Below are 24,403 nucleotides of genomic sequence, written 5' to 3'. Positions count from 1 at the left end.
TCTCTTTTGATTTGAGATGGAGCCAACATCCTAAATCTGCATCATTTTCCTAATTCATGCACAAACCAAGTCTTGTGCTGAATGTATTTCCAGTAAGGTTAAACGGCATTTTGAAATTTACATAAAGATTCTAGAAATAAAGAGACCTAAAATAAAAACCAGGAAATTAAGTCAGAATGCCATCTATTTAAATTGGGAAGCAGACCCACGGTTACAGGAAAAGTCTGTGCTGAAACAAATCTTCTATAAACCCATTTCCCTTGTTCACAGTTGTCACTGCATCTGGAAAAGATACTGGGCTCCATTTATTCCATTTGAGAACAACTAGAAGAGATAAAGACTGTTAGGTGAAATTGCTCGTCATTCATGATTTCTGATCTAAAACATCATCATTGGTTTTTGATGGCTAACATTCACCAACTCCTTTCTTTATGCCTAATTTCTTGAATCTATAATCAAGGGGTGCTCCTTAATTCTTGTTTTCCTCAATATTTAACAACTTTTAAAAATCAAACTATGTGTATACTCTATGTTAGATAATTAGAATCCCCAGGGACAGGTAGGGCCTGTGTCACTAAGAAGCAGGCATTTTACTCTCAAGACCTGATAAAGAGGTTTAAAGAGTTACAGAGCAACACAAGAACTGTCAGAAGAGATTTTCCACCTGACTACATTTCTGAAGCCTTGTTATTCCATGTTTTATGGTCTGATATATGGCTTTTTCTCAGTGTGTCATGTTTTAGCTTTACTCTTCCAGTTTTACACAATGCCCTTTAGTCTTGACTAATGGCTTGACTTGGCCTTTGGGAGTAACTTCCCTCTTGACTCTTACACAGGACCTGTCACATAAACCACTCTTCTAACTGTTGACCACAACTTGCCACAGCAGTAACTGTCCTTTTTGAAGGTTTTCTGAGGGGTACCTTTTGTTCAACCAGCCAGCTGCTCTGCTTCCCTTTGCTTCCCTCCTCTGGCAACAACTAGTCATTGCAGTTAACCTCTGAAGTTCTAAGTTTGTGTTCTTACATATTAGTCTCAGTTCTTGACTGTTTATTAATTTATTCGTTCATCTGTTTCTTCAAGAAATATTTATAGAGTACCAATAAATCACCAAACAAAAACACATTGCGAGGACAAAAAGTTGTATAAAATCATACTCTTTCTTGGCTTTTACTGATCTTACAGTATGGCAGGAAAGATGGACATTAATCAAACAACGACTTTTTTATGCTCGACATTGCCTTCCTGGATCCTTGTGATCTGTGTGTCCTTAATTGCCAGAATCACTTCTTTTGGATTTCATGATATTAGAATGATTATGTTTTAACAAATTATCTTACTTATTCATTTACTTGTTCTTTCATCTGCTCATTTAATATTAACTTATTAAACTACTATGCATCAGAGTCAAACACTGGTAATGCAATATGAACATGAGAGATCCCTAACATGAAATCTAGCATAAAGTATAGCAAAAAGAAAGGTATTAGGGGCTGGCCCAGAAGCCTAGGGATTAAGTTCATGCACTCTGGTTCAGTGGCCCGGGGTTTGTCAGTTCAGATCCCGGGTGCGGACCTACACACTGCTTATCAAGCGATGCTGTTGCAGGTGTCCCACATATAAAACAGAGGAAGGTGGCCATGGATGTTAGCTCAGGGCCAGTCTTCATCAGCAAAAAAAACAAGAAAAGTACTAAGATAAGTAATTAAAATAAATTTATCTGAGAAGAAATGCAGAGTGAACTAGGAGTATAGGAGAAGGAAGATGAAGTATGTAAGAAGTATTTATTTTCAAATATTCACTTTCCATATAATGAGAAAATTATGCCAAAATTTCTATCAGTTTTTGCACATGCTAATATTATCATCTTTACCTTTGTGTGTTTGTATGTGTATGCTTCTTTTAATATACTGCTTAAGTTGCATAATTATAGTATATATTTTTGAAAACAAGAAAAATATGTATAATTAATTTTTTGTTATACAAATTTACCTTTAAAATATCTTTTAATATACTGAGCTGAAAATACTGTTAATTTGCTTTTAAAAGTATTAAACAGTTAGTATTATAGATTCTATTCTAAATACTTTCAAAGGCATGCAGTACGTTCAAAAAACGCTATGTAGAGGTGCTTCTTTACCTTTTACGGAAAAGGAAAATGATTCTCCAATAAGCTTAAAGGATTTGCTTAAGACTAAAGATCTAAAAAGTGGCAGAGATGACCTTTCAAGTCAGCGTTACTGCTCCGATTGCTCTCCCTTCCCACTATACTGGAAAACGGAGATGATGGTAATATTGATTTCATACACCATCAGAGTTATGTGTACAAAGAGTTCTTTAAATAACCTTAAAATTATGCTACATTTTAATGATATGATATCTCCTCTTTTTCCCATTTCTCCTTTAATTTTCTGGAGGCTAAATATTTAGCCTATCATTCATCTGTATCAGCTTCTGTGATGTACCACTGTGATTTACCTTCAATGAGAGATAGGTTACTTTAGCTGCTAGGAGTGCTGGTGGCAAAAAGCCTTCAATTTTCCTCTAGGGATTGTCTCAGCTGAAGAACATCACCTCTTTCCAGATTATGCTCCTTCCTGGAGCAGCTTACATTCAATCACTGATCAATTCCTGACAATTTCAATATAAATTGGAAAAATTCTGAAGAACCATTCTAGTTGCATAACTCACTGTGGGTTTGGCAATGCCGCCACTGGGCCTGCACTGCAGTGTGACTTCTCCCTTCGCCCAGCCTTCCTTTTTCTTCTCTCTTCCACAGGTACTGATTCTAAGGAAAGGCATTCCTTAGTAAATATCTAGCACACTAAACTTCGTCTCAATTGAGTCTGCTTTCTGGGGAGTTAAATCTGTGACAGTTGTACCAGACATGGCCCAAGAAAGTATGTACAGTATATTTCAACCCTGGAATTATTGGTCTGAAAAACCTACCAGGTGACATGAAATGCCGCCAACTCTGAGTGCAGCCCAGAACAGAAAAGCACTCTGAATTGTATCCAAACTGTAGTTATATTCTGTCTCTTAAGCCTCATGACTTAGCAGCCCCTTTAGTTTTAAAGGTATTGGTAATTGAAAGAGATACATTTTAGAAATTATGGCAAGCCCTAATGTAGAATCGTAAGATAGACCCCTAGCATTTTGGAGTACGGCCATGTCATCTGCTGTAGAAAATCATATCCCTCTAAATACAATTGCTGGAGTTCTTGTGGGGCATAATAGAGACAGAGCATCCAACTGTGGGCACCAAATGACCATGTGGCTACCATTGTCCATCATGAACTGACTTATGTCAGATCCATCAAGTCATAGGTACAGGTGACGCAAGCAGTAATCCATCATTAGAAGGAAGTGATTCATCTTAGATCAAGTACATGCAGAATTAAGGAGGAAAAACAAGCTACACATCTGGCTTCCTTGTTATCCACCACTGTACCAGCTTTCCTGCCTTAGCTCACAATTATGGCAGCACGCAGGGACTTTTATGACTACCTGATGGAGGAGGGTAAAAAGCAAACTGTGTGTGTGGATATAAGCCCAAAGTAGAAGGATTCTCTACAGATTCACCCAGTGGTGACCTTGGAAGGCAGTACAAGAGAAAATTCCCTTAGTATGCAGAGCACTTGGTCATCCAGTTTGTGTGGAAAGAAATGTGGCCCAAGCTTAGAATTTATACTTACTCATGGACACTAGCAAAGGAAGGGAAAAAAAGGAAGATCACAGACAAGAAGTTTGGGTTAGACGAAAACAGTATTATATACAGAATGGGTGCAGGGTTTGAAGATTTTCATGTTATGTGTTCATGCCAACCAAAGAGCCCCTGCCATGAAAGAGGCAATAAACATCAAGTAGATAAGATGACCCAACCAGTTGACATCAGCCAGCCTCTCTCACCAGCCATCACAGCGCTGGCAGAAATGGAGGCTGTGTATGGACTCAGAAGGGTCACTTTCCACTTACCAAAGCTCATGGAGCTCCTGCTGCTGTCAAATGTCCAACCTGCCAGCAACAGCAACCAATATTCAGTCCCCATTGTGGTACTATTCCTTGCTCATACCTATTGGCCATGTAGGGATAAGTTACTGCATGGACATCTTCTACCAGGGGTCTGGAGGCCAAAGAGTTGAAGCAGGATTGGCCCCACTTACCTTCACTCTCAATAACCCACTGAGGAAATTTGTGCTTCCTCTATCTCTAACTCTAGGTTCTGTAGGGTTGGAAGTCTTGCCCAAAGGGGAACACTTCCAACAGATCCAGGACACCCGGGAAGAATCCCATCCAATTATAAGGTAAGAGTGTCACTTTTTACTATGGGATACTTGAGCCAAATGATCATCAGGCACGAAGAGATAAGTGATAACCTTGAAGAGATAATTGATTTTGATTATTAAGAGGAGTTAGGCTGCTGTTACACAAGGATTCAAGACGGAATTTGTTTTGCATACAGGTGATTCATTTGGGTATCCATTGTTATATCCTTGCTGTATTTTGACAGTAAATGAGCAAATGTAGCAATTCTGGCCTGAGTTGTGCATCGTGACCATGGGCTCAGAGCCTAGCAATGAGCATCTAAGTGATACCACAGGGTGAGTCACTGAGACCAGCAAAGCTGATAGCTGAGGATGAGGGGGAGCTTTTATGGATAAAGAAGGAGTGAGCGGCCAGCCCGGTGGCACAGTGGTTAAGTGCGCACATTCGGCAGCCCAGGGTTCACCATTCAGATTCTGGGTGCGGACATGGCACCGCTTGGTAAGCCATGTTGTGGCAGGCGTCCCATGTATAAGGTAGAGGAAGATGGGCATGGATGTTAGTCAGGGCCAGTCTTCCTCAGCAAAAAGAGGAGGATTGCAGAAGATGTTAGCTCAGGGCTAATCTTCCTCCAAAAGAAAAGAAGGAGAGAAATAATGTCAGTCTTTGTCAGCTGCAGCAGCAGTGGATGTTTTTCAAACCTCTAATCTTCCTCTCATAGAATTCCTCCAGACAGAGTCCACTTGAATCATATATGAAGTTGTGGATTCAAGAGCTGCAAATAAGGGATGCTGTGAGGCACCCCCGTTTGACTGTTAGCTGTCATCTCCGTAGTTGCAGAGCTGCCTTGCCCAAAGTCACAATCCTTTCCTAGGGCAGCTCACTTCTAATGACTGATCTATGTACTAGTCTCAAGACCAAGTCCTCTCATTCCAACCTGAGGTCAGATCTGAAGGGCTCATTCTAACAGCATAGTTCATAATGGGTTTATCTAAGGCTGTCGAGCCTGCAGGACAACTCAATCTTTCCTTTGTTCAAACCTGCTCCCTCCCCCTCCCTCCAGAGGGGCTGATCTCAAGGGGAATCCGGATTATTTAACCTGCACACTAAACTCCATCTCAGAGTCTGCATCCCAGGGAACTAGCCTGCAACATGTGCATCGCATGATTCAATTTCACAGTTTTATTCCTCTCTGCCTAATCTTGCCGGATATTTCCATATTTAACTAGACGAAGCTGGGATAAAACAATTTTACGTGGATTCTCTAGTGTATTATTAACTCTTCCCTCAACATTTGATATATTTAGTTATATAAAATCATTTATGACCACTTTATACCTTCTATAGGTTTCATTGTTTTTAGCAATTATGCAGGTCCTATATTCTAGTTAATTTTTTTAACTTCTGTAACATTATTCTTTCATATACAAATATGTGTATGTGCTCATGTGAGGATGAAAATGAGAGTGAGAATAAAGTATTATAAGTAGAAAGATATATTTAGGATAAAAATGTCAAGGATACTATTATCTACATGATTTTTAAATTTTTATGTTCGATTCCATGGTTTAAACAATCCTGATGATACATTTCTAATACAGTGACACTTTTCAAACTGACTCATAAAATAACTATTTATTTGGGGATGACTCCTTGAATAAGTACCTTTCAACAAGTTTTATTTATATATAATTCTAATTGATTCAAAGTATTTATAAGCATTAATGCAAAGTATTGTAATAGCAACTTCATGAAGTATTAGATATACTTCAAATAAGTTAGTAATAATTGTGCTTTCTCTAATATCTATTTAGTTTTTTCATCCTCCCATGTAAGAGTGTGTGTATGTGTGTGTGTTTGTGTGCTTTACCACAGGAATAATTTTTCAGATTTTATCTGAATATAAGTAGGTCAAAAAGATTAATGTTTTCTATTTAATTTGACATTTTTTATAAATACAGAAACATTGAAAAATAAGAAACTAAGCATCTGTATATCCCCCCCACTAGACTAATCTACTATTCGTATTTTACTAATGTTTTACTACTTTTGATGTGTAGGCAGCCCTCACTTTGCACAGTAAGATGGTGACTTGAGTTTTATCTCAATTACCACTGAAACTTGGAAAGTTCGGAGTCCATTCTGATCTACGTGTGTTTCAGTTAATGTGGAACTGTGCAAAATGAAGGCTGCCTCTGAGTGTGTGTGTGTGTGAGTGTGTCTGTGTACATATATATATATATATATATACACCAAGGAAAAGTAAATTGCGAACATCACGACTCTTCTCCTAAATGCTTCAGTTCACATCTCCTCAGAAATAGAACATTTTCCTTCATGACCACAATACAATCATAACCCTGAAAATATAATACCTAAATTATAAAGCAAAAATCGCCTGTAATAATGTCTGTATTTTAATTTCCCCAATAACCGCCCCTCCTCCCAGTCCAGGATCCAATCCGACTTTACATATTGTATTTGGGTGTAATTTTACTTTAGTCTCTTTAAATAGAAAGCTCATTTATATTTTTTTGTTGTAGCTTTTAATGACCTTTCCTTGAAGCATCCGGGGCAGTAAACTTTGATGATCTGACCTCTGAGTTTTTTCTCCCAAATTACTTTTTCCCTTTAAAATAGTTTTAGTGTTAGAAGCACACAACCATTTCCCACTTCTATTATCATTAATAAAAGACGCATTGCATTCAAGTCAGTACCTTCATGGGAGCCATTCACAGCTCTTCCTCCCACTTGCTTTGACACATATGACACTTTTTCCTAAGGCAGTCACCTATTTCTGTGTACTGCACATAAAGCCCCTGTATTGAATAGGAACTGAAATTAATTTTTCTGCTGTTCCCCTAGCAAATGGGAACTCAGCTATTATGATGATTCTTTGTTCCAAAGGGTAGAGATCAGCATAGGTATTTTTCTTCCATTATGAACACTGCTCTCTTTCCTTTCATGGTGTTATCCCAAAGAAGAAAGAAAATATAGGGCAGTATTAGCAACTCAGTCAGGCACCAAAATAATATTCCAGGGCCTGGCATACTATGCCCAAAGATGTTTTTTCTTTTGAATGCCTCTAACGTGCTCTCACGTTTGCTGATATTTTTGATGCAGCTTCACACACACACAATCAGCACCTGGATACGTAGGACGGGTTGGGGAACTCGTACTTTAATAACCTCTCTGATCTGCCCGCCCTACAGTGCACATGTCACTGGCCACATATGCGATTTCAGTAACTCTTCTAGCATATATTTAAGGACCATAAATGCCACATAAAAATACAGAACATAGGTTATGTAGAGTGTTTTTTCCACATGAGTAAATGTCCGATATACAGAGATGTGCAATTAACATGTAGATAACTGTTTACACACATTTGTCCCCATGGGAAAAAATTTGTGTTTTTTATATGCAATTATTGGCATTTTTTTCCACTATGCTAAATTGTTGTTTGGTAAATTTCAGAGATCTCAATTCAATATTTCCTGATTTGTAGCAGCCAACTTTGAAATTTTTGAGGCAGAAATCAAAGTGTATGAGAACACTCTGGATTTTTACAGCACTTATCCAGGCCTGTAAATTAGTTAATATCCAACTTAACTTTGAAAATTCTGTGTTTTGCGATAATTGTGTAAGCATATCTCTGCTTGATTCCAGCTATTTTTGTCTTTTGCATGTGGAATTTTTAAAATCTAAATGTGGAGTAAATGTGCTTTCCATGTCATGTGGCAAAATTTCATTTTCTATATGCTTTTCTGGTCAATTCTTTGGTTTAACCACATAGAAGCTGCTGCAGTAAAGAAGCGGTGTCACAAGGTCGGTTCAATAAAAGCGTAAATATAAATGGGCATAAAGATGTGTAAGCTAACTTGCGCCTCATGCTTTTCCAGGGGTAAAGGTTTTTTCACTATTTCATTGCATGGTTTAACCGAAGAGAAAATTTATAATATACAAGTCACATTTTTGTCTCTTTGTCTTGATATTGTTGAATATTTAAAGGAGACACTGTAAACAGTATGATAGTCTTTCCTTATCAGTGTGATAAGGAAAAGGATCCGTTTAATAGAGATGTTTGCTATCATGTATGAATGTGACGCTACGTCAAGATGAGTCAGAATATGGAAAGTTGCTATAATATAATTTGCAGTTGGCACAGTGGTTCTCTACAGTGTAAAAAGTGATGTTATCAAAAGTTGGCTTAAATATAGGCAATGAAAGTGGAAAGTGCTGTGTATTTTTATAGTGACAATAAAGTGCTTGGGGTTGGGAATAATTAATTGTTTGTCTTTGCAGAACAGCAGGAGCTCACTTAAACAAATAACCATCGTTTACAAGTACTTGTTAAAAAAAAAAAAGTAAGATAAACTTACCCGCAACTACTAATCTGAGAACAAAGGCTATAATAATAGCTGTAAACAGTCTTTATTTTCAGACATCCTATCTGTAAAATGTTTACTTCTCCACAAACAGAAGCAAAGTAGCTTTTGGTTAAATGTTAACTTCTGTGAAAACGGGTACAAAAAGTACTTTACGATAGCAAACGTGCTTTATTATACCTGCAACTATGCAATATTGAAAATTTGAAAACACTATTTCTCTGAGTACTATATTGCTACAATATACATATAATAGGCTGAGAATATCTACATTTGAGTAAATCTTTTGCACACGGAAGCACTTCTATGTTTCTGTATTAAATTGGCAAATAGATCACTAACGTATTAGGATTTGGTTCTGCTACCTCTCAACCAAAACATTTCAGTATAATTTAAAAATATTTCTATAAAATGCCAGGGCTTAAATAGAATCTTATTTGAGAATGAATTCAGCAAATTTATTCATATTCTGGCTTGTTCCAATTTAGAAATGTATATATACGTTCAGGAATTACTCAAATCGGTTCACATTTATCCATTAGCAGTGCAATCAAAAGAAAATATTTGGAGTTAACTTGGTTTTAATTTTTTCAAGTTAATATTCATCTCCTACAATTTCATGTTCCTGATAATAACCTAAATATATGTCATTCTCTGGTGATGTCTTAAGCAATTAGGGATGCACTTTAACTTTTTTGCTTTACTAATGTAAAATCCTATTTCTCTTGCATTTCAATTCATAAGAAGAATTTTGTGTGCCTTGCTATTTGTACTTGAAAGGACATTATAAGTTTTATTCTAAGGCATACATGGACTAAAGTGTCATGTAGTCAGGAAAAGTAGCAGTTACATGATAAAATTTTTCCACTGTGGAAAGTAAGCAGAAAAGATTCTGGAAATCTTACCCATGTTTAAATGATAGAAAATATTTTATCCAGAAAATGAAATATAGCTTTCATAAATTTTATGCACTGTGGCAAGGCTAGATCCTAGTGCTGAAAGGTCCTAGAACCTGGAGAAGCTTTATGAGGGGGCTTCTGCAATATTTTCCAATCTGGACCCTTGAAGAAACCACAGGCATTCAAAGCTAGTGCTTTCACAGTTCCCTCCTTGGTTCTGAATACATAATGGGATTTTGGGCCACCAAACTGGTGCATCCCGCCCAGCCTTGGCAACAATAATTTACAGGCAGATCCTGTGCTCTGTGGTACACAAGGAACTCAGCTGTCTTGTAGTTTAATAGCAACAAATATTGCTATGTCCTCAAGAGCTAAAAAGTCCTATGTATGAGAAATTTATTTGCCCTATAATCAAAACATTGCTCAGCTGCATCCTCTAGGAAAAGCTGAAGCTGCACTCTGAGGCTCCCACATAGGCACCGACGCTCTTTCTGTCCAAATACATGTATCAAATGTAGTTCAAGTCATGCTCCAGCAGCAAGAATCTTTCGGATCACGGGCTCCCGCGAAAGGCTTATGCTTGTGCTGAGGGATGTGTGACTGAAAAGTGTCTGCCGAAGTTACCCTTATAGCCAGCAAAACTTTCACAAGGTCCAATCTCACCTGAGCTCCAAGATTTTACTAAGGCTGAAGAGTACATCGGAGACCGAATGCTGCTAGGCCTGTGCACGCTTGTTCTAGGTCATCATAACCAAAATGTCATTTGCTGTAGCCACTATAGTCCTCTTTCCCTAGAAGGAGCCTTTCAAATGAGAGCAAGGCCAGTAGGGATTGTAGTCACTGTCTCAACTGTGTTGAGTCCACAGCAGTTAAAATCCACTGCACATCTGTCAAATTTCTTCGCTTTACATATTAGCTTCTATCAACTGCCTGGTCCAAAATATCTTGCCTTCACATGGAATTCCAAACTCAAAAGCCACATGGCCCACACTTACTCAAAGCTTCTTCATGTGTCTAATGGCTCTCCTAATATCCACTCTTATTTTATATCTAAATGCGTCGACTGTGCACCAAAAATTGGGATCTCTGAAGGCCCTCAAAAAGCAGCATATCTCTTTCTTGCCAAAATTCTAATGAAGAATATGGGAATTAAGATTGGCATATGGAAGCCAAACTATTACTTTTCTTCTTAATAAAGGCTAAAGGACATGGAACAACTGCTTCTCAGAAAGGCAGACTTATCCATTTATTTATGTGTGCTAGATGTGGGTAGGACTCCCTTTATAGAGACTTGTCCACAAAAGACCAATAACATGGATTTGGCAAGATCTCCTTTTCCCAGTGCACCTGCTAGGTTCCAGGAGACAAAAAAGAAAGGGCTTTGATTAAATACATTCAGTTTATTTTTCCCAAATTAATCGATTAAATGGACAGTCTCACTTTCCCTTAGTTATGGTCATTATTATCATCATCATCATTTTTATCTTTCTCATGACCATTATTTTCCACCAGTGTAAATAGGGGAATGATGAGAAAAAATAGTTTCTTGTGTATTTTCTAATATAATAAAAATGTGTGAGTTTCTTATAAAAACTCCCACACAGTTGAGTCAAAAATTATAAATTCTCTACTTCCAGGATTATCTACTAATATAAGAGGTTTTGGAATTGTCTTAACGTAGTATTGACCTTTTAAGATCCAGTGATAACATACAGGAGGTGGGGCTCACTTATAGCAAAGTCCTAGAAATGCGTTGACTGCAGGACGTTCACCATGCGGTGGGAGCAAGCAACATCCTACTCTGAGCTAGAGTTAATGAACACTTCTCAGCTTTTACAGACGTCGAATGTATTGTCAAGTCTCTCACTAATTCCACCTTCCTTCTAACACCATGACAACAAGTAGCACTGGAGGTTTTCAGTGTCTGTTATGTGCTGGTGCCTCATCTCTTTGGTGTCCCTCGATATCCCATACACGAATAGGCATGATTTACATATCAGGTAGAGGAAAACCCCAAACAACTATTTCCACCTTTCTCATTCTCTACTCTTGCTTCTAAATATTCCTCTAGATCACAGAGGAAGAATTCCCAAATCATTAACTGTGAATAAAAGGACAAATAAGTGAGCCTTTATTCAAATATATTGCATATATCATTCAGATATATTTTGTTTTGAAGAGCTAATATCAGAGATTTTTCAAGAAATGTGAGATGAGTTGAAGTAGATATTTTTGTTCTGTTTTCTTTAAATATAGACCACGTTATAATAAATAGTAGGTTTCTGTTGTGTTAGACATTTGAAATCTTAATGTGTCTAATACCCTTAGAACACTGTAATGTTTTTTATCTTATATTTAATGAAAATTTTGATAACATGCATAATAGATTTCCGCTAAAATTTGTGTTGCCTCTTAATCATACTAATTCCTAATAAAAACATCAACTCAAGCTCATAATCCTGGGTAAATAAATCCAAGTTGAAATCAAGGTAAAGATGAATTAAAACCCTCATTTTCCAAGGTGTGCTTTGAATAATAGGTGAGCACATCTAGCTGTCTGCTTCCTGGCTGGACGTTTTCAGTATTGTCTAGATTCACATTATCAGTCTCTTGCTTATTATTCCCTCTTGGGTAATTGCCTCCTTTCCTTCATTTGTACTAATTAGGCTACATTTCGTTTGGCACATTAGCTTGAATTGTTTCACCAAGGTAAAACAGCTTTAATAAAGCCAGCTATGCAACATTGCCACTAGAATCATTATCAATTACAAATGTACCCTCGAAAATGAATTTAAATAAAAGGTAATTGAATTATGTAGAAAGACATATATTTCGATTTTTTCTCACTAAATTCTATTTTCTTTTCTTTACCACTTTTAAAAATTTTCTGTGAACTTTGTGATGAAATAGGCAATCTACATTTCTTGGATGTGTAAAAGTTCTTGTGCTCTTAAAACTTGATCAAATTAATTTTTTCACTCTCTCATGTTTATTAGGTACTGTAGGTCTCAAGGTCATCAGAAATTGTAATAGACTTGGATAAGATGGCTGCCATTTGGTGGCCAGATTGCTTCAAAAATTTTAGGTGACTCCCATCCAATAAGTTTACTTGTTCCTCAATTTTGCAAGCTGATTGTGCCGATGGATTTGTGACCATATGTAGAGGCACGACTGAGGAGCAAAGAGGGAGATGTGCCTCTAGCAAAGAAGTTGAAACTTACTAAGCGTGACTCCTCTGCCTGAAGTAGTTCTTTTAGTAATTGCAGAGGGTAAGAGAAGATTCCAATTCCATTATCTGTTGCTATCAAGATGTTACCCGTGTCCTCAGAGACTGCTATCAAACTATTACTGGGATGTGGCCATTCAGTAAGAACAGATGGTGACAACAGGCACAAGAGAATATGGACAACTTCCAGGTTTCAGATAAATAGAATCATGAGCTTAGCTTGGAAAAGAATTTAAGGGAACAATTACCCAACAAGTGAAGTAAAGCATATTCAATGGGTCCATGAACAATGAAAACACAACAGAAGAACATGGCCAGGTTATGGGTTTATTACCATCTCCTAACAGGAAAGCTCTTAGAGTTAAGGAGCTGCTAAGTAAAACCTAATGACAAGTTTTAAATTTGGAAGCATGTAAAGTGACTTTGTAGATAAGAAAAAAGTAGTAAATTAAGAAAATTATGACAGTACTATTACAGTGGAAGGATTATTTTTAAAAAATGCATAGCTTTGTAACTTTGAAGAGCACCGCTTTACTAAATGAAAATATGTTAATCCTTAACTTGTATTCTTAAGTGAATAAGAAGCAAATACTCTTTAAAGAAGTTACGAAAAGGAAGAAGTTCAAGAAAATATGCTTAAAAGCAGCATTTATACAGAACTTCGATAACTAAATAAAAACCTTTTTTCTACCAATTCATAAGTCATTTCAGAAGACATAATTTAAAAATGTGGATTTCAAGCTTAGATTCTCTAAATGCCACCAATCAGAAGAGAAACAGATGTTTCAAAGAGTTCCAACAATTTGATTTTATTACCTAATATAATAAGTTAACATGTAGCAATGAGTAAAACAAACCACAAGTGTATGATTTTTACACAGGATCAGAAGAATGTAAGAGAATGCTGTCTTCTTAACTTCGGTCTCCCAGGGGATGTTAGAGCTAACATGTCATACTTCATTGTTGCCTTCTGGATACCACATCTAATGGCATGGATTTCATAATTTTCTATTTTTTTTTTACAGCATATATGCACTTATAAAATCTTGACTCTCTGAGACTTTTTTTTGACACCATTGGTACAGTCCACGATAAAGTCAATCCGTTTATTTATACTTTTCTTTCTTTTTTTCACTTCCTATTTTAGCGTGGTCATAGAAAAGTCTTATGGTTAAATTTAGCCTTCTGTAGATTGCCAGTCGTGACTTCGCACTCTTTCATATAACTCTTTCCCTTTATCACTCACATACAGACCTCACGAGGCCTTGTCATTTCTGCCTCCACAACATACTCCAGCTTCATTCCCTTCACTGCATCTCTATTGCCACCATCATTATCTAACCTGCTTTCTTCTCCCAGTATACCCGTTTGTTATTTTACATTATTGGCTCTCTACAATCCATTCTCTACAAAGCAACGTGATTTTTCTTGCTTACAATTAATTCTTGAGGTGCCCCAACTTGAAATTCTCTAATGATTTTCTAAGTCACTTGGGAGAAAACCTAAATTCCTAATCATAGCTTACAAGGTGCTATATGATCAGATTCTTCTGACCTTATCTCATAACTGACGCATCTACAAGCTCTGTTCACAAGACTTCTGATTTTCGTTAAATTCACTAAGCTGACTTTCCTCTCCGGACTTTGTATCATTTGCTCTTCTTTTTATTAAAAACTCTCTTCATCAGTAATTGACTTGGTTGATTTCTTCCAAGTCCTCAAATTTCATCTTTTCAAGAAAGCAGCACTGAAAATACTATTTAAATTAGCTACATATTCCAACACACAGACAGAGCCTTTTATTCTATGTGTATCTTCCCCTTTATGGCACTAATCACTATTTGAAATTATCTTATTTATATATACATGTATTTTTTGCATTTTTTCCTCCATTAGAATGTTATCACAATAATAACAGACATTTTGCCTCTTTTATTACTCTTGATCCACTTGAATTGGAATAACACATACTCAAAGATATTTCCCAATAAGCACCTGTCAAATAAAAGCATGAAAGTAACTATATATTCACAAAGAATCTGTATACCTGAATTAAGTAATGAATGAATCATAAATTCATTATTAGAATTATAATATGTTCCAAAGTTCATTTAGTCTAAAAATAAAGTATAATATGATTTTTAAAAATATCTTGGCCAGGGGATGGCCCCATGGCATAGTGGTTAAGTTCAGCATGCTCCACTTTGGTGACCCAGGAACACAGGTTCGGATCCTGGGCACACACCTACATCACTCATCAGCCATGCTGTGGCAGCAACCCACATGTAAAGTGGAGGAAGATTAGCATAGACGTCAGCTCAGGGCTAATCTTCCTCAGGAAAAAAAAAAAAGTCTTGGCCAGTGGACATCTAACCAATTCTAAATTGAATGACAGAAAATTCTTCACACCTCAACTGGTTCTTTCAGAAAGATAGTTTTCGTGAGATGTGTTGGGTATATTCATTATGCTGGTTCCTTTCGTCAGAATTCAATAATCATTGCTGCTAATTATGGTCAAGATGTAATTGCAATACTGCTGTAACTTTGAAAACTGCTATAGATCAGAGTTCTAAATGTTTTTATTCTAGATTCCATCTTTACTTTAATATTACCTGTAAGCTAATATTTTCTTTCTTTCTTCTCCTTCACTCTCTTTTCTTTCTTTCCTGTTTTTCTTTTATTTTCATTCTTTCTTTCTTTTTTTTTTTTTTGATTATAGACTAGCCTGGAGCTTAAAGTTTCTAAATGACTTTTCACTCTTGCTAAATTTCGTCCTATATGGTCCATTATGTCACCTCAACATGCCAAAATCTTTCTGGGATTTTAATTCAGTCATTTGAAATACATATTATTCCATGACTCTTTCTGTATCTTAAAAATGGATGCCAATATTATCCAAGTTACTGACTGTATTTGTAAGCAGGATTATAGAGGTGAAAGTGCCAAATATTATGATAAATTTCTCTTTGGTTTGAAATCAATACATAATTGCACACATATTTTCAGGAAAACATTATATATGACATGAGAATTATGCAAATAGACATAGTACATTAGGTTCCAATTGCATAAACTAAAATGTAGCAAACATTTTCTGAACTCATTCAGACTCGGTTCACTCTGTTAGTGATGAAAACCCTTACTTTTGTCTATAATAGCTTGTGGTGGAAGCCAGCCATCAGCAACTCCTAGAGCCATCCACCTGTTACCCTGGCATCAGGGAAAGTACATTAGGTAATTCAGATTCTCCTGGGCTCAAATCCTCGTCTCTGCTGCACATGACATCCAAGGCACGTGGTCAGGTAATTCCCACTCTAGCCTCTGCTTTGAGGGGCTATGGACTTGGAATTGAGCTGAAAAGTGTAACTTTCTCCCTCACATTGTCATCCCAGGTCCAACCAAGTTGGTCCTTGACCAGTAGTCCCAAGCTTGCACTTGACAGCTAATCCTGTTCACAGCCTCCTACCTCGATTCATCCTATCGCAACCCTCTTGTCAGCCTCACACAGGAATCAACTAGAGGAAAACAGATAGCTGAAGGAAAGAAATTAAGGCAGGAGGATTCTTTATAAAATAGCAAGTACATGTGACAGAAGCAGTTGTAAGCCCCGGTTGGCAAGTAGACACCAAAGGATTGTAAGGAGGAGAGGGGGAAGGTTGTTGAAAATTCCTCCTTCAGTCTTTACAGGGTTCGTAAACACCCTTGTTGTTCTTGTTTCTATATATCTTCTTCTTTTTTCCAGTAGATTGATTTTTTACGATTTCACCAGCAACTGGCGGGCTGCAACATCACGGAGCTGTTTGAAATCATCATATGTAAGCTGATTATTTGAAGGGATTTTTCACACACACATAATATTAAATTTCTGATCATATTTTGTCTCCTCTAAGAATCTTCAATTTCTGAAATAATAAAGAACAGCTAGATCTTTTTTAGCAGGAGTTTTACATGGCAGTGATTGATAATTGTTTTTTCTGGAGCATCATTATTATCACAGTCTCATGCTAACAGATTTCAATGTCACAAAAATCTGTAAGAATATCAGTCCCCATGTTTCAGATATTTCCATTCATTTCCTCACACTCACCATTAAATATAGAGATCATTTATTTATATGTTCTTAGGAAATGAAGGCAAATGAACCAAAGCTGATATCCAGGTCTTAATATGTCTCCAACATTCATATCCTCTGTAGTACTCAATGCACTTATTCAACAATGAGTAATTAAAAGATGAAGATACGGTCTCAAGGATACTCTGATGGGCAATAAAATTGCACAAGTAACTGACTGAAGTACATGCTAAATCAAGAGAGGTATGTACAAAGGACTAGAGGAGTAGGTTAATGAGTTAATGAATCCTGGGGCATAAGGAGGAAAAATGCACATAATTTTGCAAAAGGTGACATTAAAACATAGATAGCTTTTGGAAGTTGAAGGGATGCATATATAATTTATGTTCTTCTTTAAATATGACATCATTACTTAGTTGAATCAGCTCTTTTGTACAGCTATTTTCAACAAAACTGATTTTGAAAGAATTTTTAAAAGTTTTGAGGGACATTCATGTTATGCAAACTGAGTCTTTTTTTAATGCTGAAAAAAATTTTAGGCAAATTAGATTTGTACTCTGGAAACACGAATCCAAAAAAGAACGATATGAGTTCCCAGGGGTCCTTCAGCCTTTATTATTTCCACTTTGTTAAAGAGTATAGATTGAAAACTCCCTCTTTCTACCACTGATCTTAGAAGAGTGGAATTTGGCCAGATAGGGTGAGCAGAATTTTAATGATGTCCCCTCAACTTTCTGTCTCCTAACCTAGGTACTACTATGAAGCAACTTTGCAGAAGTAACTCATGTTACTAACTGTCAGATTTTAAAACTGGGAAATTATCCTGAATTATCTGAGTTGTTTACAATACAATCACATGAGCCCTTAAATGCAGAAGAGGAAGGTGGGAGCGATGAGGCAAAAGTCAGAAAAATTTAAAACATGAGAGGAAATGACTTACCATTGTCGACTCTGAGAATGGAGAAAGGGGAACATGACCAAAAAATTCAGTCTAATTCAAGAAGCTGGAATGATCCTTGGTTGACAGCCAGAAAGGAAATAAGGAATTCAGCCCTACAACCCCATTGAACTAAGTTCTACCAACGCCTGGAGTGAAATGAGAAAAGATTCTCCTCAGGCTCCAGATAGGAACACAGTCCTGCTGACACTTTTATCTCCACCTTCAGAGACTCTATCAGAGAACCAGCTGAGCGACACTGTGCTCAGACTTCCAATCCATGTCAACAGTGAGACAAGTGGGTATTGTTTTGCGCATTAGATTTGTGTAATTTTTTACAGAGCAATAGAAAACAAATACACCAAACATGGCAATCTCTCCTCATGCTGCGTATTCTCCCACACTGTTTGATTTTAATTTTTTTCCGTTAATCTGCAGTGTGAGGATCTAGTGAAAGCGAGGTGCCTCTGTCCGAGATACACAGGAGCAAGAGAATCATTGATGGTGTTGAGCCATATTATTCTGCAATTTCTTCTTTTTTCCTTCTCGTGGAGACACGACAATTACTTTTTATTTGAGAGGAAATAAAGATAAAGTTTAATATACAATTTTGTAGTGAGAATATTTGTTCTGAGTTATGTTATTCTGAAAAATAAGTACTAAGTGACCATTCAAAAAGAATGTATTAATATCTATCCCAGGATGTTAAAGACTTTAAAGCAAGAATCCTAAAATTTGTATATGTCTTTTTTTTTTTTGAGGAAGATCAGCCCTGAGCTAACATCTGCTGCCAATCCTCCTCTTTTTTCTGAGGAAGACTGGCCCTGAGCTAACATCTGTGCCCATCTTCCTCTACTTTATATGTGGGATGCCTACCACAGCATGGCATGCCAAGCGGTGCCATGTCTACATCAGGGATCCAAACCAGTGAACCCCAGGCCGCCGAGAAGTGGAACGTGCAAACTTAACCACTGTGCCACCAGGCTGGCCCCTGTATATGTCTTTTAGGTGGAAAGATATGGCCACAAAGTTGGAGCTGGATTTAAAGAATATAGACTTGAAAAAATCACTTTCGAGTGGTCGATTGACAGAGTCTGGAGAAGAAATAAATGTTTGAAACATGCAAAAAATATAACTAAAGCAATCAGAAGCATACAGCTTCAAAAGACCACACAGAATAAAACATTTCAAGGAGATGTGATAAACAGTCTTAAATTTGGCAAAGAGATGAATTAAAATAAGGAATTAAAAATACCAGATTGAATTTGAAAAATAAGAGCACATTAATGATCTTAATGGAACTAAATTTGGCAGGTGAAAATCAGATTTAAGTGTATTGACAAGCGACTGAGGAACAAGAGCTATTGATAAGAAGTTTAGGTGAGAAATGGAAAAGTGATAGAAGATACTACAGTAAATGGGTTAATGAATAATGGAAGAGATTCTTTAGAATGAAAAACCATTTCACTTGTTCAAAAAGTGAGGAGAAATTTCCAGTAAAAACAAACAAAAAAAGATTTTAAAGATATATATAAGAAAAGAGCAATAAAAGTTAACATGATAACAGTAAGTGATTCCTACAATGTAATCAATTTCCTGGACTTCGAGAAGGTAACTGCCAGTCAGCAGCTGGTGGTGTGGGCACACAGGGGCTGCGGAAACCCTGGGGCTCAGCAGAAGAGCCTCACAGGGATGTAGAGGGAGTGGGGGCTAGAGGAGCCCACCCTGGGGCACAAGCAAGCTACACAGGGGTGTCAGGGGATACCTTAGAAGATCCCGCATTTCCTCAATCTGGGCACTGAATTCTCTTCCTCTTAGCCCATGAAGCCGGAATATGAAGCTGAGGCAGAACTCACACCCCAAAGCTAGGACCAGCACATGTCCTCAGGGCCTATGTCAAGTTCTTGCTCATATATGAAGTTTATCTCTGATTACAAGTGTTCACAGAGAAATTATATTTCTGATCTTCAATGTCTTTAAGTTTCTTTAAAAGCTATTTTATTGGTCATTTTCCTTTGTTTGCAGGAGGAAAGTTAACCAGTTCAACCTTCAGCTGCTATTACTGGGGAACAGTATAAGTTGAAATTTGACTATTTCATCTATATCTCTAAGACATATTCAAATTTGCAGAAAATCCGCTTGTGCCTTTGACCACAGACTCTCATCATTTTGGTCAGAGCACACCGTCAACCATGGAAGGACATCTCTTTCATTAGTATAAACTTTGTCATACCATCCTTTGTAAGAATCTGTATATCTGATCTGCCCAAATCTCTCTTTGGCCATCAGAAATTCTAGGATGACAGACTATTTTTGCTCAGCCTCTAACAGTTCCTCTCGGTCAAGAATTAACTCTTTATTTAGGAAATAGTGAACCTCATAATCATTTATTCTTTCTGCTGAAGGAAGTAATCTGTAAGGAAAATTAAGAGCTTGTTTCTTTTAAAATAAAAGTAAGTTCTAAAAACCTGTAAAGCCCCCTTAACAGGATTACCTTTTATCTCAGCTTTTACAAGCCATGCACTTGAACCTCTGGATCATGATCTTGATCTGGCTTTGGAATTGGATTCTGTTCTATCTCTCCAAGTTTACTTCTTGTTGAATATTTCTGTTGCAATCCAGATATTGGCCCTCATGTTGCTTTGTGTTGTTAACTTCACAAATCTACATAACTGACCCTGTCTGGACCCAAGGGAATATCTGACTGGTTAATCTAGTCATTGTATTTCTACAAATAAAAAAATATTTTCCTGGGGCCAGCCTGGTGGTGGAATAGTTAAGTTCTCATGCTCCGCTTTGGTGGCCCGGGGTCTGCAGGTTCAGATGCTGGGCCAGGACCTACACATCACTCATCAAGCCATACTGTGGCAGAATCCCACACACAAAGTAAAGGGAGATTGGCACAGATGTTAGTTCAGTGACAATCTTCCTCAAGCAAAAAGAGGAAGATTGGCAAGTTATGTTAGCTCAGGACCAATCTTCCTCACATACACACACACACACACACACACACACACACACAGAGAAAATTCCATAGTGTTATCAGATTGATAAATTTAATTAATTAATCTAACTTTTAATTTAGTTAGTTTGAAATTAGTTTATGTGATTTTTTTCAATGTCATTCATATTATTAATTTTCAGCATCCATTTTCGTACGGATAAGAGGTTTTGTTCTAGAGCAAAACTGCCTCATTTCAGCTCCTACTTCCAATATATAACAGCTTTCACTTAAGCAAATTACTTTACCTTTCTGTGCCTCTATTTCCTCATTTGTAAGAGAATGACATTAATATCTATCTCATAACATTATTTTCAGAATTACATACTTAATCCTTACAAATTGAAAGGAACAATAGACATACACAGTAAGCCTTGAAATGTTAGCTCTTATTGTGATTGTGATTTTAGTGTAAATTAACTATAAATAATTTTATTTATATTATATATAGAACAATTATGCAAAAGATAATACTCTTTTGAATTTATGCTCCTCATCTATTATATTACTACTTATATTCATGTTATAATTAAAAATACGCATTCCACACTTTCTTCAAAATACCTTACTTAATAATAGTATCTCCTGGGCTAGTTTGTTATTAATATGAATGAATAATTTCAGTCTAGTTCTGAAAAGGACTGTGAACTGCTAGATTTCCATTATTTTTATTTTAGGACATCTATCAATTTATTAAATATCATATGTATTTTTCTAGATATTGATCTTGACAAATGTCTTCAATAATCTAGATTTATCCTACCTAAGGGGCAATTTCTTGCCAATGCTAGTAAAATGGGACTCAATTTCAAAGCCATTAATTGCCACTATCTTAGTTAAGTGCCTTCTATATTTAATACAAGTCATAGGAAAATAAACAATAGTGATGTGGATGGAGAAAATATTGTATGCATTTTGGATATGGACACAAGCTGAGGGACCCAAGTAGAAAGAACACACGAGTGCCCTCAGTTTTACTGAGTAGTGTGGATTTATTTCTGCAGAGTCCTTAGTAGAGTCAGCTTTGTTGACCAGGTTGACAAAGCTCATGTCACAAAAACAAATATAGGTATATGTACGTTGTAATTTTATAAGCACAAACCCATCTTGAAAGCAGTGTTTTTCATCCAACAAAAGAATTCTTAAAAACGAATTTAAACTAAAAACATAGTCAGGATTTTCTTTTTCAAAAGCAATCATTGTCTGAAAAGAAATCACTGCTTATTAAATTCACCTAAAACATTATTATAGGATTTTTACTTCACTGTTTTAAAGGAAGCTTTAGAAATTTAATAAATGGAATATGAAACAACAAAAACAAATTACCATTTATCAATGTACTATACTTTTAAGCTGCACAAAAGCTGCAGACTTACCGATAGTTTTAGAATTTAATAATTGCAGTAAGAAACAACATAAAAGAAATTCTTCATTCATCATTCTCCATCCTTAGAGTTTATAAGTACATAAAATCCACTAGCAACTGTTGCTGTCTCTATATAAGGTAGAGAAAGATGCTTATGGATAAATTTTGTATGGTCAGTTTTCAAAGATCAGAATATCCAATCATTTTAAATTATTAAATTCAAATTATATCTATCTAAAAATTGTCCATAGTGGGGCCGGCCCCGTGGTGTAGTGGTTTGGTTAGGCATGCTGCACTGCATCACCTGGGTTTGTGGTTTGGATCCTGGGTGCGACCTTCACTACTCATCAGCCATGCTGAGGCAGTGACCCACATGCAAAATAGAGGAAGACTGGCACAGATATTAGATCAGGGCAAATCTTCCTCATAAAAAAAAAATTATTTTAATTAAAAAAAAACTTTTCCATAAGGTTAAAACTTGTAATACAGTACAGATAATTCATATTAGATTATCAAAAATTAAGTATTTGGAAATGGGGAAATGTAGATGTCATTAATTAAAGGATATATATCTAACAGCACAACCATTAAAAACATCCAGAAATCCTGGAAAAACTTGCACTTACTAAAAATAATAAAACTACAGAGTATTGGAACACATTTTAGCAATATCAATCAAACAACTTAAAAGAGTTAAAAGCAATTTTAACTGTTCCCAAGATAACTCAGAGTTATGTTGGGGAATTAAAAGAAATATTTTAATGTCTCAAACAGAAAAGGAATCATTTAATATTTAAAAGCAACTGAAACAATTTTACAACTTTGTGAAGAATTAAGAATTGTTTTATCGAGTTATGTTCTAAAGAAAAGCAATTTACTACAGAAAGTTAAGTAACAACAGTTATAAATTTAAAAAGAAACTCTGCATCAATAGAATTTAGTACCATCCTATTATTTGCTTTTATGGCAAAAAAGGTATCAGAGCTTCTTAATCATGGCACTTAATTTTCACATCACCTTGTTTAAATAGGAAGGAAGTAATAGGTTTCTGTCTGTAGATATAAAGAAAAATCAATATAAGAAAAACTGAACCGTCCACATTTCTTTTGTATCATCACATTTTTGGTAGCCTCAGTGAGTCAAAAACTGGTAAAATTTTACAATTACTATGGTAACAATTAATTGTTCTATGCAATCTTTCATTCGATATCTAGCTACATAGAATGCAAATTTCCTTTCAGTTCATTTATAGTAATTATGTCAAATTTATATATAATTGTGTGCTCTCTTCAAATCTTATCCAAAGCCACCCATATTTAATTGTGTAAACTATGCATAACTAACTAAACCATTTGAAGTAAATTAGTTCACTATCACGTCATTTTGGGTAATTTAGAATAAATATTCTTTATAGTAAAGTTTATCATACGCACTTCTCCAATAAAAACTGCACTCTTTTATTTGAATTGTATACATGTAATATAATCTAAATGAAAACTAATAATCAAAATGATCTATAGTTTGGGGGTGATTTAAATAGATAATGCTATTTTAAAAGCTCATTAAGGGAAGTCAGTCTACATTTGACACCATATTTGCATGTGTGTGTGAGTGTGTGTGTGTACATGCATTGTAGCTTAGAAATTACAACCCAAACGGGAAATGAGGTTATAATAAAAATTCTTATGAAAATTGCAATAACAAGGATATAGACATGGCATATGAAAATTTGTGGGGAAAAGTAGAGAAAAATGTTTATCTCCTTGAAATTTTTATATTATATTTTTGGAATACTTACATCTATCATAAAGTTAAATAATTCACAAAGGTGCCTGAGTATTTAAATGCTATTCTTTTTTCCTTGATTAACTGAAATAATTTAACTAAAAAAATCAGATTTCTGAATGTATAATTTATTTACATATTTTTATTTCATAAACTGATGAAATAAAAGAAAAAATATTTTGGCAAAATTTTGTTATCCACCTGTCTCATGTTGAACAAAAAAAAATGAGTACCCAATGAGTATAATTATTTTAGTCCAAGCCTGTTTCCCAGTGTTCCCCACTGCTGCTTACTTTACTTTGCAGCACTTTTTGTCCTCTCAAGTTTTTAAAATTTATTTTCTCTGAATAAGAAGCAGTCTGGTCAGCATTGTTGTCAGTAGTCTTCTCTAACATGACAGCTTATTGTTCTCAAGACATGCAAAGAGTCAAACTGTGTAATTTTTTAAGTTGGTTAGAAAAAAGAAA

At 35.9% G+C, this 24,403-nt stretch overlaps 1 long non-coding RNA gene across 4 annotated transcripts in view; it reads left to right on the top strand.

Annotated features, from left to right (window-relative positions):
- Positions 1–18,392, top strand: part of LOC139078878 (uncharacterized) — a 76,938-nt gene extending 58,546 nt beyond the window's left edge. Inside the window, exons 5-8 of one of the 4 annotated variants that reach the window (XR_011532047.1) lie at positions 4,220–4,304; positions 16,518–16,590; positions 16,971–17,090; positions 17,598–18,387. This is a non-coding gene — a long non-coding RNA (uncharacterized lncRNA). Of the gene's footprint in view, positions 1–4,219; positions 4,305–16,517; positions 16,591–16,970; positions 17,091–17,597 lie in introns of all 4 variants that reach the window. The other 3 variants (XR_011532046.1, XR_011532048.1, XR_011532049.1) reach the window with 3 other exon arrangements.
- The last annotated feature ends 6,011 nt before the right edge of the window (positions 18,393–24,403 follow it).

The sequence above is a fragment of the Equus przewalskii genome, chromosome 2, assembly GCF_037783145.1.
Source record: "Equus przewalskii isolate Varuska chromosome 2, EquPr2, whole genome shotgun sequence".
Lineage (NCBI taxonomy): Eukaryota > Metazoa > Chordata > Mammalia > Perissodactyla > Equidae > Equus > Equus przewalskii.
This window is presented reverse-complemented; position numbering and strand designations above follow the sequence as displayed.